The 16,122-nt window shown below is 42.0% G+C and overlaps 1 protein-coding gene across 3 annotated transcripts in view; it reads left to right on the top strand.

Moving 5' to 3' along the window:
* The first annotated feature begins 12,307 nt into the window (after nt 1–12,307).
* The window catches only part of LOC121915602 (zinc finger MYM-type protein 4-like), a 72,696-nt gene continuing 68,881 nt past the window's right edge, over nt 12,308–16,122 (top strand). For all 3 annotated transcript variants that reach the window (XR_006100721.1, XR_006100722.1, XM_042439944.1), the window contains exon 1: nt 12,308–12,440. The gene's annotated coding sequence lies outside the window, so the exon portion shown is untranslated. The remainder of the gene's footprint in view (nt 12,441–16,122) is intronic.

Raw genomic sequence — 16,122 nt, 5'->3', positions numbered from 1 at the left:
ATGTGAGAGCCAGCGTAGTTGCAGTGGTTTAAGCACTGAATCATTCCTGCATCTCCACTGCAGAAATAATCTGCTTTGACACCACTTTAACTGCCCTGGCCCAACTACAGTTCCCTGACTTCCACAGCATTGAGCCAGGACCGTTAAAGTGGTGTCAAACCAGATTATTTCTGAAGTGCGGATGAGGTGTATGACTCTGGACACCAGGGTTCAAATCCATGTTCACCTACGGAAGCCCACTGGGTGACCGTGCGCAAGTTGGACTCTCTCAAACTTAGAAGAAGACTCTTTATTCCTTTCTTTTTGAAATGTATGCTCTGCCTTTCCGTATGTGTGGATGTATGAGAGAGACAACTCAAGCCATTTAACAACACAGAAGACCAGGATGGTTTTTTAAACAGCAGCAGTAACAAAATAATAACACTGTTTTCACACCCATTGAGTTTTATTTAAAGCTGAGAGTTTTGAATTGGTGACTTCTCACCAGCTAAATAGTGACAACCTGGGTCACAATCAAATCTTTGTATTGTTTACCGTTTAGACGTAGGGCAGAGCTTGGTAAAATTGCTTGGTGGAAATATATCTCCCAGATTCTCCAGCCCATGTACAGACTAGGGCCACATTAGAATAACAGAATCATAGAGTTAGAAGAGACCCCAAAGGCCACCCAGTCCAACCCCTGGCCATGCAGGAACTCACAATCAAAGCACGCCCAACAGATGGCTATCCTTCCTCTGTTTAAAGATCTCCAGGGAAGGAGACTCCACTACACTCTGAAGGAGTCTCTTCCACTATGAAACAGCTCTTACTGTCAGGAAGTTATTCCTAATGTTGAAGTAGAATCTCTTTTCCTGTAGCTTGCATCCATTGTTCCATGTTCTAGTCTCTGGAGCAGCAGAAAATAAGCTTGCTCCCTCCTCAATGTGACACACCTTCAAATACTTAAACAGGGTTATCATATCACCACTTAACCGTCTCTTCTCCAGGCTTTTACTGCCAGGAAGTTCCTCCTAATGTTGAGCTGGATTCTCTTTTCCTGTAGCTTACATCCATTGCTCCGGGTCCTATTCTCTGGAGCAGCAGAAAACAAGCTTGCTCCATCCTCAATATGAAACTCCTTCAACTACTTAAAACAGGGTTATCATATCACTGCTTAACTGTCTCTTCTCCAGACTAAACATACTCAGCTTTCTAAGCCTCTCATTGTTCATCCTAGCCTAAATGTTTGTGTGAGGCTTTGAGTTGTCCTGGCTGGAATTTGCACCTAAAGGAGAGCAGGTTTTTACTTGCTGTTCAGCGAGATAACATCAGGAGGGTATTACAAAGTGAATTTGAGGGCCGCCCTTTAACAAAATGGATGCTCTTTCAATAGAGAGCATGGCTGCATACTTGCCAATGGCGGGGAGCATTTCTACCACTAGGCGTCTCAAAGCACAACTGCAGGAAGCAAAGGAGGACCTATTTTCTTACACTGGAACAGTCCAAGTGGTGATAATAAAGGCATCTAGCTCCAGTTAAAACAGCCTTTTAAACATTCCCATGAGTTGCTCCCCAATTCCAAAGGGTGGATTGGCACTTTCCTCCATCATCAGACTGGAACCCCAAAAAGCTTCTTACTGGATCTGTCTGTTTGCAAGTCTGGGAAGGTGATCATCTCGGCAGAACTTGGGAAAGTTCCCTCTTAGATATTTATCATTTAGGCCTGTTCCAGACTGCCAAATAAGCTGCTTCGGGTCTCTTTGGAGGTATGCTGTTTAATGATGCATGCACCTAAGAATCCGAAGCTGCACCAAAGCTGCACTCAGTGCTTAGGAATGGAGTGTGGGCTTTGGCGCGGACCTCGGACTCTTAGGACCCCTGCATCATTTAAATAGCATTACCTCAAAGAGACCCGAAGCAGCCCTTAATTTTTGTAACAGGCCCATGTTTTAGTTATTTACACTCTACTTTCCTCCCCAGTTTCAAGACTCAAAGGCCGCTTAACAAACGTTAATACAAATGCAATTGAAAACAGTGAGAAGAAAGAGGTGAAAAATATACGAGAGGTTATTTGTCACATACGGTTACATAAGTTACATAATTGTTAACTAATGAACACTTCCTAGAATTATTAACACTTCCTAGAACTATTCTTAAATTAAATTAATTTAACACTTCTTAGAACTATTAACATTTCCTAGAACTATTATTATTATTACCTTGAATAATAATAATAATAATAATAATAATAATAATAATAATAATAATAATATAGTTCTAGGAAGTGTTAATAGTTCTAGGAAGTATCAAATTAATATAATTTAATAGTTCTAGGAAATGTTGATAGTTATGGATGCTGTTTATTTATTATTTTTAAAACTGTTAATTAATTTATTTTACAAAACAAGGAGAGTAATTATAGTGTCCCTCCCACAGGCAAAACAACAACAACAGCAACAACAACAACACTGTAAAGAACCCCCTTTTAAAAGGAATAATGGTGGAACATAGAAACTGGCCCTTCCCTTACATGGGAGGAAGAGCTTCCCCATGGCTTTAAACAGAGATTGTTCTTATTATGTGCCTTCAAGTGCTTTCCTCCTTATGGAGATTCTAAGACAAACCTGTTACAGTATAGGGGTTTTCTTGGTAAGATTTGTTTGGGGGAGGGTTTTGCCTTTGCTTTACTCTGAGGCCAACTTGTCTGAGGTCATGCAGCGGGTTTCCATGATTGATCAGGATTGGAACCCAGGTTCCCAGAGCTGTAGTCCAATGCTCAAACCACAACACCACAGTAGCACAGAAAACAGAGATACTGTGCTTAAGAGGACATCAGGAGGAAAGTTTAGTCCCATCCAGTCCTGTCTTGAGGACCAGCTCCTTCTGGACCATTCCTTTCTAGCCATAGTATCTCCTACCATGCATCAGCGGTCTATTCTTGCAACCCCACACCTCTAGGACTTGCTTTTCAAGTGAAATGGAACTGGGGAGTTCAAAACTAGCAGGTTGGTTATGATGAATGTTGCTTAGCTGCAGGGGTGTGCTTACACCTGCTTATTATAAATAAATTATACTGCAAATAAATTATGACTGTCCCATTTTCTTTTCTGACTCATCTGTGTCTTTTAAGTACCTAGGGAGAAACTCGTTGTTCTTGTGGGCCTTCAAGTTGTTTCTTGGTGACGTTATCATGGGGTTTTCTTGGCAAGATGTGTTCAGAGGGGGTTTGCCTTTGCCTTCCTCTGAGGCTGAGAGAGAGTGACTTGCCCAAAGTCACCCAGTGGGTTTCCCTGGACTAGCGGAGATCCCATCCTAACGCACAACCCACTACACCACTCCAGCTTTCAACATCTGTTAGAGGCAAATAATCTTCCCAGCCTCCTCAAATTATCTTTTCCAACCCATTACACCACAACTTCTTAATCATTATATTCATTATCTCCATGCTGGCCTTCATAGAAACAGATGAAGATTAAAAATTAAAAAAATCAACAGATTAAAGTTATAAAATCATTACAGACATATAAATATTTTAAAAGCAAACCCTTGTGTGCATGCTGAGTATACAAATTAGAACAAAAATTAAAAACCTGCCCAAAGCGTACAATCTAAGCTGGCTCAATTGCCCTCTACCCGTATTATGTACTGCACTTTGACTCCCATCATCCACAGCAACATGGCCATAGGATTGTGGGAGTTGTAGTCCAAATCATTTAAAAGCTGCCTCATTCGATAAAACAAGAGAGTTTAAGTGTGCATATGTGTGTGTACGTATATCTATATCTATAAGTATATAGATATACTTATATATCTATATCTTTCAGTGTTTTGACCCAAAACACCGAAACATGCCAATGGCAGTGAAAAACAAATGTGTTAACAAAACCAGAGAAGACTTGTGTTTTCTCCCTTTCATTTTTGAAGCCATCCTCAAAAGGTACAAAATCTGCATTGGTGTCAATGCGACACTTTGTATACAACTCTTGCAAACCAAAATTAAATTGGGATATAAATGATTTTAAAGCCTCAAGAAGACCGATGCCCTGTTGAGTTTAGGTTGAGAGGGAAGAACGCCTTGCTTAAGAAAAATGCAGTACAGTCTGGCTGTGAAATGCATCCATAAAGAGGATGTGATTTTTTAGTCAGGCCCTGGCTTCATTTGCAAAGATATAATGCCGCAGCTGCCAAGCCTTCTGTTCGATGAAACACATGCGATGGGGGGAAGCGGAGAGTGAAACATAAGATGCTTTTAAAGTCCAGCTTCCTTCTTTTGTCCCTCCCATTGGTGCAGACTTCCTGGATAAAGTCCATGTGGGAAATGGCATGGGGGTGGGGAGCAGCTGCAAATGCAATTTGTTTTGCAAGAAAGGGAATGTGTGGGAGCAGGAGACGGTTAATTTTAACCCAAAATCTGGCCTATGTCCCTGTGGGTGTGTGCACAAAGTTAGGGACACCATGAAGATAAACCCTTGGTACATCTATTCTTAACAGAGTTTGGAAATGTTGCATTTTAAATAAAATTGGATGACAGATTATTTTATATATATATGTATATTTACTAAAGCACTTCTATCCTGTCCTTTATCATAGGCTCTCAGAGTAAAATACAGTGTAAAAAATTTAAAATATTTCCACGTTAACAACATAATTTAAACAAAATCAAAACATATTATAACATAGGCCCTGTACAGACTGAAGGAGCACAGCATAGCTGCGCTGCTGTGGCTATGGTGCCCTTTCAAGGGCGCAAAAGGAGCCACAGATGCCACAGCCCCGATCTGGCGTGAAAAGGGGTGGCCTTAGAGGCAGTCTGTAGAGCCCCATAGTAACTCTTAACCCTACAAGCCCTCTTTACATACTGTAACCACTTAAAAACAATGGACACCTAGACTTGAATGGCTGCATGCTTTGGGAGCTGTAGTTCAAATAAGTTGCTTTCACAGCCTCCAATTGTTCTGATTTGGCACAGACGGTCCCAATTGAGTTCATGTCACCCCACTTTTTCAGCTGCTTTTAAAAGGTCCCAGTTTCTCTCTCCTCCTTCCATTTTCCTATTTTGTCCTCAGCTTTCTGCAGACTGTATCCACCAAAGTGACCAAAACTGTCTCTGTCCCATACTGTAAGAAGGTGTGAAACTAGATGTCCCTCTTGGTTCTGCTGGATGTCTTGGTAGCTTTCTATATCATGGGCCATGGTAACCTTCTGGGATGGAACTTAGGGACACTGTTTTACAGTAGCTCTATTCTGTCCTGGAGGGGAAACTCAAAAGTGGTGTTGGGGGATATCTGCTTGACCTCTTGGCTGTTGGCCTGTGGGGTGTCTCAGGACTCAATTCTGTTCCCCATGGTATTTAACATATACAGAAAACCACTGGGAGACATTGTCCTGAGCACTGAAGTTTGTGCCATCAGTATGTTAGAAGGGTTCAAAGAGCTTCAGCCAGATTGCTAAATGGGGCTGGCTACAGGGAACACGCAACTCCCTTGTTGCAACAGCTTCAGTAGCTGTTGGTCTGCTTCCCGGCACAAATCAAAGTGCTGGTATTGACTTACAAAGCCCTACATGGCTCAGGCCCAAGTTATTTGAAGGACTGTATTTTCACTTAACCAGTCATATATGTAGAGATCTTGTAGCACCTTTGAGACTAACTGAAAGAAAGAAGTTGGCAGCATGAGCTTTCGTAGACTTAAGTCTACTTCCTCAGACCAAATGCATCTGAGAAAGGAGAAAGGAGGACAGGCAAACACTTGCCCTACAAGGCTCCTCCCTGCTTGTCTTTAACCTGAGGAGAAGGCCAAGTGGAGGATGAAGATGGGTGAACACTCTCAATGTTCCTCTGCTGTTCGGCTTTCTCTTGAGGAAAGGGCCAGGCAGAGGAGGTGGACAGAATTAATATTAATTCATTAATTCATTAATATTTAATTAAAACCTTTCTGCAGCCCAAAGAAATTAGTCTATTATAATTTTGGCCCCTTCCTACTACCAAGTTGTGCAAGTCTGGCCTAGATGATGGATGGAGGACTACTAAGAAATACCAGGTGCTTTAAGCTATATTTCAGAGGCAAACTGCTCTGAGTATTTCATGCCTAAGAAAAACTGATAAAATTAATGGGATTGCCATAAGTCAGCAGGCATCTTGATGGAGAGAGAGAGTAACAGAGAGAGATGAGCATGCGCACTTGCACACTCAACCCATCAGCTTGAATTCAACTCCCTGCGAGCCTTTTGTCCTCCCTGCTTTCCTGCTGAGTCCATCCCAATGACATCACCAGTGCCATGGAAATGGAAATCATCCATCTGTAGCCTGGATTCCTTTCTGTCTCCCCCCACCCATAATTCCCACAGGCACACAGTTACTTTAACTCCCACCCTCCTCCTCATATTTGCACAGAGGAAGGGGAATCATACACAGCGTGGTTGAACAGGCTGCTCTTTCTATCTGCCATCCGCTGCTAGGCTATTGGAGAAGCGCTCTCTTCCATCTGTCATATTGCGAACAGAAGCACAACCCCTTGGACTGGCAAAAATGGGGCCCGTTCAAAGAAACGCCTTTTTGCATGCTAGCAAGTGATCTTATTAGCTTTGCTATTCTCAATATCTATTTCTTAAACACAGGTAAGCAGTTTGATTACCAGAACAGATGCAATCTTTGCCCTGTTTGCGGGTCCTTTCTGAACACTTGAAGCTAGCACTAAAGTTTATCTGCTTTACCAGGATGGATTTGCAGGTTCTGCTAGGGAGAGAAATAATTTTAGTGGCCAAAAGACTGCATAGGGAAAACAATCAATGCCCAGCTTTATAAGTCAACAGAAGGAGGGCCTCATAACTCTTTCAGCATGGGAACCTATGGTACAGAGATGTCACCTTGTCAGTTGTCATTGAGTCCACTTAGCTATCTTACTGCATCATCTGAAGGCATGACTCATTAGAAAAGACAATAATGCTAGGAAGGGTAGAAGGTAGAAGAAAGAGAGGAAGAGGGCAAGTCAGGTGGCTAGACTCAATCAGAGAGGTCATGGAGCTGAATTTGCAAGACCTAGGAAGTGCAGTAGGGGATGGAGGGGCTTGGAGGTGTCTCATCCACAGGGTCGCCATGATTTGGGATTCACTCAAAGGCAGTTAACAGCAACAAACAACTTTGACTTATGGTCTTCCTCTGAATGATACTTCATAGAGCTCTCCTGTAGCCTCAGAGCCATGGTTTTCTTGACTAAATCAATCTCCCATAGTGCAGCCATGTAGTACAATTCCTAGAACAGTTCTGAGCCCCCACCATTAATTGATCAGAAAACATTGGACTACAATGTAGTTGATCCCCATCAGGAATTATCAATCAGAATTACCCCAGGATTACCGTACATAAAATGCCCAGGCAACTATAATGAAATTACTGTACATAGCTGTGTAGGTGAAAGCCAGGGTGGTATAGTGTTCGAACCTTGGACTAGGATTCTAGGAGACCATGGTTCAAATCCTGTTTTGGCCATGTAGACCTACTGGGTGTCCCTGGGTAAGTCATATTTTCTCAGCTTCAGAGGATGGCAATGGCAAAACTTGCCAAAACATGCCAAGAAAAGTCCATGATAGGATTGCCTTAGGGTCGCCATAAGTTGGAATCGACTTGAAGGCACACAACAAGAAGTAGTGTGAAAAGGATCCAGGTTACATTACTTAAGGTTGCATTAATACTGCAAGCATTTAAACTATTCTGATAGCTGCGTGGGAAAAGATGTGATCCCACCTGTGCTTACCTGAGAGTAGGTCCTATTAAAAGCAGTGGGGCTTAGCTTTTGAGTTGACGTCTATAGGATTGCACTGTGTATTTATAACTTTGCAGGTTTTAGGAGATGGGTGGAGAAGGCAACTGGTTGTTGTTGAGGGCGGTTGGAACAATTTGGTACCCTAGTTTGCATGTATTAAACAAGCTTAATTTTAAAATAACAGCAAGGTCCTATGCACTTTAACATGAAAGTAAATCAGATTGTGTTCAAAAGCTTACACTGGGCAGTGTGATTAGCAATACACCTTTTCTGGTTACAAATATTTGTGGACAACTATAAAAAGATGTCTCACTAGCTTATTGTGGTGGTGTGCTTTTAAGTTGTTTCCAACATACAGTGACCCTAAATTGAATCTTATCCTTTTGGGAGAGAAAAATGAGGTGTAAATCCAATAAATAAATCAGGTTGCTCTTTTTATTCTATAGTTTTGAGTCATAATATGCAAGGAGCATTATAAGAAACATAGGAAACAGGAAATTGTGAGATACAGATTTTTCTAAGTACCAAAGTACCAAATCAAATGAATCAGGACAAAACAAGTGAAGCAGCAATTTCCAATTTATTCATTACAATCTTGCAAGAAGGGGTGTCTCAGGCAAGTAGGCACACCGTCTGAGGTTTTACACGGTATTTATAAGACATTTTCTGTTACAATATTTCTATCTCATTTTTTTAATTGGCTAGATCTAGACATGTGATCAATTTTAAGACCACCTTTCCAAGTATGTAAAAACTCCACCCATAACATATCTCATCATACGTCTCATGACCATTTAAATTAGCCATTATAGATTCATAGGTGTGTTCTAATATTCATCACCCCCTATTACGCATGGTCAGTTAGAAATTTTTGTGAACTTTAAGTCACCCTTTTATAAAAAAAAGTATTCTTTGTCAATTAGTGAGAATAAAACTCCCGTATCTCTAGATTTATTTCTCCCTTGTCACATTGTCCTAGATTTACAGGTGCAGACAAAAGTTTTTCCTTTGAAGCTTCTTTGTCTAATTTAACTGTTATATTTGCAATGCAAGTCTATTTCATTATATATATATATATATATATATATATATACAGAACACTTAGCCATTTTGATAATCTTAATAGAGACAAAAAAATACTATTTAAAATAACTAAGTCCAGCATATTTTATAAGCGTATTTTATTATCAACAACATAACCCCCCTTTATTCTTGTAAAACAATATACCGGTATTTAATAAATAACAGTGTTATAAAAAGCTTATCTAAAAACTCTTTCTTTTACTAACCTATATATTTTTATAAAATTCCCTTTCAGTTAAAGGCCTCAGCTGACCTTTACTCAATCCTATTAGAATAGATATATTGGCGGGTTACACACCGCCATTTAGTACGTAATGAATACGTACTAGGGTTAGGAAGGGGCGGTGCTTCCGCACCCCCCTAACCCTAGTATGTATTCTGTACATACAATATGGCGGCGGCCATTCCACATGGCGGCTGCTATATTTACGTATCGGACGCTGTGCGTCCGCACGTGTCGCAGCGTCTATGACGTCACGAGTCCGCCCCTGGCGCCTTGCGACGTCATAGAGGCACCGCTTAAAGAAGCTCCATTTTGGAGCTTCTTATTCGGTCCGTGCGGGAGATGCGCAGTGTGGCTGCTGCGGCTCCCGCACGGAGCAAACGGTGGCGGCGGCAGACCACCTCAAAGCGGCGGTTTATAACCCGCCATTGATTATAATATTATACATATATATATATATGTGATTCCATATTATATATATGTAATTTAATTATAGCATACATTTATATAGTCTAACACAATTTCTATTCTATTCATGTGTTTCTAACTCTTTTATTAAATCTTATGTTTGATTCAAATCCATTTCTCTCAGAAATTAAAGAAAATGAAGTCATAAAAGGAAGGATGCATACCCTCCAACTGTCCCCATTTGGCCAGTACAGTCCTGCTTAACCCTTTCATCCCAATTTTCAGTCACTTTTAATTTTCTTTCAGTTTTTTCTCCTCTTCTCACTATCCTCCTTTGTCCTCAGCTTACTTCAGTTGCTGCAGATTGAATTCAGAGGGCAAAAATAGTTTTAACTTACTTAATTCAGGAGCGAAGAGAGGAGGAGAAGGGAGCAGAATCTTCCCCTTTCCAGGAGACTTAGGCAAAAGCAAGCTGCTATGGCATCTCCTGCCTTGTCTGTTCTTCCTCATTCATAAGTCTGATGACACTCTGATGTTGCTTGGCCACATGTGTCTATGAAATGATATGAGAAGGATATTACAAAACTGAAGGTATATATATGGCCTAGCAGCCATTGAAGTCAGTTAAAGCTCCCCATAAACCATCCCATACCCAAAGCATTAAAAATTGTGTTATAACATAATTCTATGCATGTCTAATCAGTGACTAATCCTATTGGGCTCAATGGGCCTTACTCCCACATAAACAGGAGAATAAGGATGGAGTCCTATACAGTACCTGATGAGGGTTGCTGGGAAGAAGTTGGGGAAATGTTTTAATCTAGGTCCTCCAGCATCGCTCTGTTGCAAGTTGATCAGAGAGAGAGTCATGCCGGAGGGCCTAGAGAAAACACTTCTCTAAGCATTTTTAGGTCCTCTGGCATGATTCAACCTGGCTCTTGTTGATCATAGCGTTGTGTTGGAGAACCTAGACATTCCTAGAGAGGTGTTGTCTCAGTTTTCCCACTTTCATGAGAGTTCTGAGTCCTTAACCCCAGCAAAAGTCCAAGCTTCTCCCTCACATTTTTATTTCCTAGAGTCATAGAGTTGGAAGAGACCCCAAGGGCCCTGATCAAGTCCAGCCCCAATTCTGCCATGCAGGAACTCTCAATCAAAGCATCCCTGACATATGGCCATCCAACCTCTGTTTAAAGACCTCCAAAGAAGGAGACTCCACCATTATCTGAAGAAGTGTGTTTCACTGTCACTCTTACTCTCAGGAAGTTCTTCCTAATGTTGAGGTGGAATCTCCTTTCTTGTTGCTTGCATCCATTACTCCATTGGGTCCTAGTCTCTGAAGCAGCAGAAAATAAGCTTGCTCCCTCCTCAATATGACATCCCTTCAAATATTTAAACAGGGCTATCATATCACCTCTTAACCTTCTCTTCTCCAGGCTAAACATCCCCAGCTCACTAAGTTGTTCCTCAGAGGCCATGGTTTCCAGACCCTTCGCCATTTTAGCCATGCTCCAGTTTCTCCTCATCCTTTTTAAATTGTGGTGCCCAGAACTGGACACAATATTCCAGGTGGGGCCTGACCAGAGCAGAATACAGTGGCACTATGACTTCCCTTGATCCAGACACTATACTTCTATTGATGCAGCCTAGACTCGCATTGGCCTTGTTAGCTGCCACATCACATTGTTGACTCATGTTCAACTTGTGGTCTACTTGGACTTCTAGATCCCTTTCACATGTAGTTTCGTTCAGCCAAGTGTCCCCCCATCCTATATCTATGCATTTCATTTTTTCTACCTAAATGCAGTTTCTTACATTTCTCCCTAATGGACTTCTCTAGGCATTTTTAGATCCGCCAGGACGATTCTAAGGTCAACATTTGGTTTGTGTTGATCACAGAGTTGTGTTGGGAACCTAGAAATTCCTAGACAGGTGTTTTCTCAGGTAATTTTAAAAGAAAATGGTGGTTTTCCACTTTCATTGGGGTCCTGAGCCCTCCCTGACCGCAGCAAAAGCACACCTTTTTCTAACTCACATTTTTATTTATCACTTAGAAATAAATGTTGATGTGTGTGTGTGTGTGTGTGTGTGTATATATATATATATGGAGATTATATTGTTGTACAACGGCCCTCGATCTCTTTATAGAGGCAGGGGCATAAATAAATTTATTATTATTATTATTATTATTATTATCATTATCATTATTATTATTAAATGAAAAGGGAAAAACAGAAAACCAGACAAAAAAACATAGGTGGAAGAACAAGAAAATAAAGAGAACCAAACCCTATCATGGGTTTATAATGAATATTTAATGTTATTATTGCGCTTTTACTAATTACTGATTAAGATTTATTATCATTGTCGACTCATTTAACGATTTTAATTGTATATTATAGTTCGGTGTGTTGTAATTTGTGGTTTAAGAAAGAAGTGGTTGTGGGGTTATTTTGTTATGTGTATGGTTTTATCGATGGAAGCTGCCTCGATCTTATTACTGAGGCGGGACAGAAATAATAATAATTAATAATAATAATAATAAATTATTATTATATTATTATGACTATGGTTCCTTTGAGCCTTTCAGTCATTAATGGCTTTTGGGGAGAAAATATAAACCCTCAGACAAACTGAAAACTGGATTCAACTTAATAAGAGTCCATTAAAAACCACTCTTTCCAGGCCTTGAGGTGGCCTTCCTCCAAATACACACACACAAAAAAAGAGGCGCCTGTCCCTTTAAGAGGGCGCCATGTTGGGACAGGGGAGGCGGCGGAGCGCGCCGCGCGCATGCGCAGAGGGGCGGAGACTCCAAGAAAGGCAGGGCCCATTTCTGCCGGCGGAGTGCGCTTGCGCGGGGCGCATGCGCATCGCCGTTCTCCCCGCCCCTGGCTGCTAGGGCTGGTCTTTCGCAGCTTTAACCAAATTGGGGGGGCTTCTTCTTCCTCGCGGGGCCTGGAGGGTCCCTGCCGCTTGGAGCCTCGGAGGTGGGTCTCCTTATGTTTTGATATGGATGTATTTGAGGGGGGCTCCTTGAGGGAGACCCCCACATGCCTCCTTCCCCTTCGCCTCGCCTGGGAAGCCCGCCTTCCTCCCCTCGCAGCCCCCCATCAGGACCATGACTCCGCCTCAAGCCGCAGAAGGGAGCCACGAAGAGGGAGAAGAGGAGGACCTCTCCCCCTTCGCCCCCAAAATGGCGGCCAACAAGGAGGCGGGGCCAAAGCCGCGCGCCAGAGGGAGGGGGCGGGGCCAAGGAGGGAGGGGGCGGGGTCAACAGGAGTCCTCCTTTTCCCGGACATGGTCCACCTCCCAGGCTTCTGCTCAAGAGGAGTTCCCCAAAGGTCCTCCATTCAGGGTCACTGGGGGTCCTCTTTTCCCTTCAGCCCAAAAGGTCCTCCATTCAGAGTGACCACATGTCCTCCTTTTCCAGGACATGGCCAGGTTTCTGTCCCAAAGGTCCTCCATTCAGAGTGACCTGTCATCCTCCTTTTTCCGGGACACGTCCAACTTTTCAAGCTTCTAGGTGGAATCCCTAAAGGTCCTCCTTTCAGGGTGACCACATGTCCTCTTTTTCCAGGACATGCCCTACCTTTCCACCTTCTGCCCAGGAGGAATCCCAAAAGGTCCTCCACTCAGGGTCCTCCTTTTCCAGGACATGACTTACCTTTTGAGCTTCTATCCAGGACGAATTTCCCAAAAAAGGTCCTCTGTTCAGGGCGACCAGGTGTCCTCCTTTTCCAGGACGTGTCCTACCTTTCCATCTTCTGTCCAAGAGGAATCCCAGAAGGTCCCCCATTCAGGGTGACCCAAAAGCTCCAGGATTGTGGTTTCCATTTTTCTAGAAGGTCCTCCATTTTGAGATCCCTTGTCCTCCTTTGCGGTTAGGCGATGGGAAATGTTTCTGACTTCAGATCTAGGGGCTCAAGGAGTTGCCTTTTGGTCAGGTTGACCAGAGAACAAGGTACTGCAAAATGGAAGGCGTTCAAGGAAAAGGTAGGACATGACCAAAGGAAAGCTAAAAGCACTTGTATAGAAATTCATGCTCAGAAAATGGACCACGTTTTGGAATTCCTCCTCGACAGACAGAAGGTGGAAAGGTAAGAGATGACCAGAAAAGGAGGGTGTCTGGTCACCTTGCATCCATTCAGCCTCAAGGAAAGGCAATGGCAAATCTCCTTCGAATGAATCTTGTCAAGAAAACCCCATGATAGTTTCACCTTTGGATCGCCATGAGTTGGAAACAACAGGCACGGAACAACAATTGGAAGGCCAGAAAGCCATTGTGGTGTTGGGGTTTGAGCCTCGGAGTAGGACTCTGGAGACAAGGGTTTGAATCCCCACTTAGCCATGGAAGCCCACTGTAAGTAACCCTAAGGTGAGTAACACTCTCATCCTCAGGAAGGCAATGGCAAACCTCCTTTGAACAAATCTTGCCAAGAAAACCCCAGGATAAGGTTGCCTTCTTGTGTGCCTTCAAGTCACTTCTGGCTTATGGGAACGCTAAGGCAAACCTATTATAGGCGGTTCTTGGCAATATTTGTTCAGAGGAGGTTTGCCATTTCCATCTCCTGAGGTTGAGAGCGTGGGACAAGGTCAGTGGAATCAAGGCTTTCATGGTCGGCATCCATAGTTTTTTGTGTGTTTTTCAGGCTATGTGGCCACGTTCTAGTAGAGTTTATTCCTTTTTATTATTATTTTTTATCTTAAAACATATATAGAAAAGAGAAAGAAAAAAAGCTGCCAAAACAGAAATGATAAAAAGACAATACCTAGCACAAAAATAGACAAAATTACTTCTGTTCCCCAATTTGTCTAATCTATTTTGTATCAGTTTAAATACCTTTTACTTCTCTCCAAGTTGTATATCTATCTCTTTGTTATTGTAAACTTAAATACATGCCCATTGTGTTACTTACTTATCTCTGTATTTTATATTTCCAAATCTTAATTCACCAACAAAATCCAATGATAATATACATAGACATCTTTTGTCTATAGTGTCGTAAGTATTCCTCTTCATCGAAATGCCTTCTCTGAAGATGCCAGCCACAGATGCTGGCGAAGCGTCAGGAATAAACTCTTCTAGAACATGGCCACATAGCCTGAAAAACCCACCTGAAACCTATGTTTTGGCTGAGCTGGGAATCAAACCCTTGAGTCATAGTCCTATGCGCTCTAGGGTCGCCACATGCTGGAAATGACTGAAAGGCACACAACAGCAGCATTGGAAGATGAACATTTTGGTGATGATGGTGCACTTTGGGGTTAATGGAGGATTCTGGGGTGCCAAGGGATGTTGGGAGACTGCATGGTGCCTATCAGAAATAGAGATAATGAATTAAGAGGTTGAAGTATAATGGGTTAGAACAGATAATTTGAGGAGGCTGGAAAAAAGTTTTTGTCTCTGACAGATGTTGGAAGCTAGGGTGGCGTAGTGGTTTGTGCGTTGGACTCCAGCTCCGAAGACTAGGGGTTGTATCCCTGCTCCTCCATTGAAAACCATTGGGAGACCATGGGCAAGTCATGCACTCTCAGGAAAGCAATGGCCAACCTCCTCTGAACAAATCTTGCCAAGATAACCCCATGCTAGGGCTACTATAAGTTGGAAATGACTTGAAGGCACACAGCAATAACAGATGCTGGAAGCCCCAGAGAAATGTTGATAACTGTCAGGAAGGATGATCTGTAGGTTGAGGTTTTGTGAAATTTTAAAAGAAATATGTTTATTTTTGGTCATTGTGGCTCTTGACAAATTGCAAGAGATTTGTTAGGAGGTAAAGTGAATGAGAAGTTCCCATTGATGATGTGGAAGGGTTGGTTTGTCTTGGAAGGACTTTGGCGGATCCGATGGAGACTTGTAAAGCGTTGTAACTTCTTTGTTGAGGGATGAGAGAGGAGACAGTTATTCCAGCTTATAAATGTAGACTGCGAGTACTTTTTTCTTAAGTGCAGCAGGACTCAAAATGGGGAATGGGGAGGGATAGGGAATTAAAAGTTGCATTGCTACAAGAGGATGAGAATTGCAATGGTACACAAATGGATGGAGGGACAGAAAGAGAGAGCAGACAGATTTGGGGTTTGGTGCATCTCTATATATATAAAAATAAGAAAATATGAATGACACAACGATGTTTTTATGTCTATTACTATGGATAAGCATTATGAGCAGCCAATTAATGTGATAATATTTAATAATATTTTTTATTTATAACTGGCTTTTCCAAAAAATAGATCAAAGCGGGGTACAACAAGGAAAAAAATGTAACTCAATATGATAGTGCTTTGGGAGTTTTTGTACTGGTGAATAGCACAGGAGACTTAAAGTACTTGCAGTCTTACATTTATAAGCTGGAATAACTGTCTCCTCTCTCACAAAAATTGTATGCAAAAGTGTATTTTAAGTTCACATTTGGTATTTTAAGTACACAATAGCATTATTGTCAACCTTTACTGCTTTGACTTGTGCGGATTTGATTAATATGTTCTCTAGGAATCTCTAGGTCTTCCAGTGCAACTCTGCTAAAAGTTGTTGGAGGGTCTAGAGCTTAAACACTACTCTGGGCATTTCTAGGTCCTCCAGTGTGATTCTATGGTCAATGTCTGGCAGAGTTGCACTGGAGAGATTCCTAGAGAGATGTTCTCTCAAGGTTTAAAACAGTGGCTTTTGGG

This window comes from Sceloporus undulatus, chromosome 9, assembly GCF_019175285.1.
Source record: "Sceloporus undulatus isolate JIND9_A2432 ecotype Alabama chromosome 9, SceUnd_v1.1, whole genome shotgun sequence".
NCBI lineage: Eukaryota > Metazoa > Chordata > Lepidosauria > Squamata > Phrynosomatidae > Sceloporus > Sceloporus undulatus.
This window is presented reverse-complemented; position numbering and strand designations above follow the sequence as displayed.